Below are 1,037 nucleotides of genomic sequence, written 5' to 3'. Positions count from 1 at the left end.
GCAATGAGGAGAGGGAAGTGGGGAGGGACAACATAGGGGTAGGGGATTAAGAGGTACAAACGATTATGTATAAAGTAAGCTATAAGTATATATTGTACAGCATGGGGTATATAGCCAATATTTTATAAAAACTATTGATATAAATGGAGTATAACCTTTATAGTGTGAATCACTATATTGTACACCTGTAACATATTGTACACCTGTAACATATAATATTTTACATCACCTATATTTCAATTAAAAAATAAAAGTACTGCAAAGAAATCTTTATATTTGGCAACAAGGGTACCCTTCTACCTCCAGTTACAGGGAATACACTTTTCACATCAGAGATTTATTTCCTGCTTTCAGGGAGGCAGAATGGAGAGTCAGAGGGCCCCTCATGTGTTGGCTCTTTCTTAAGTAACTTTAATTCAAAATAAGCAATATACCCTTTGAGGCACATTTTGGAGTGACCTACTCTTGGCCCTGACATGTGTAAGTCAAATCATTGTGCTATAAACCTTAAATTTATATAGTGCTGTATGTCAATTATATCTCAATAAAACTAGAAGAAGAAAAAAAAGAAAAGAAAAAATGGAGCATGGAGATGGTTTCTGAAAAGGGTACACTGTCCCCATAAAAGGTTGAGACTCCTAGGCAGAGAGGTGAAGTAACCCCAGCAATTATTAGCATCTGTGAGTAGAGACCTGAACCTTCCTTCCTGAGTGAATCTCGGCATGAAGGCTTCTCTACAGAAAAGCTCCACAACCAGGGAAGCACTGACCTGAATATTGGGAATGACAGTTCACAAATAGCTTAAGGTCCAAAGTCTCCATATGTCCTGGAGCCAGGGCCAGCAATGGGACTCATAGCACAATTTGGCAGTGACATGTGTTCTTTTAGTAAAATTGATAATTCCCCTCCTGTAAAAATGGTGGTTAGCTTGAACTGGATTTATGTATGTATGTATGTATGTATATATGTATGTATTTATTTACTGCTCTTTCCAAACCTATAAAAAGGGGGAAGGGTTTCCTAGCAAAATCTGGAGG

Source organism: Lipotes vexillifer, unplaced genomic scaffold (genome assembly GCF_000442215.2).
Source record: "Lipotes vexillifer unplaced genomic scaffold, Lipotes_vexillifer_v1.1 scaffold452, whole genome shotgun sequence".
NCBI classification, from domain to species: Eukaryota; Metazoa; Chordata; class Mammalia; order Artiodactyla; family Lipotidae; genus Lipotes; species Lipotes vexillifer.
This window is presented reverse-complemented; position numbering follows the sequence as displayed.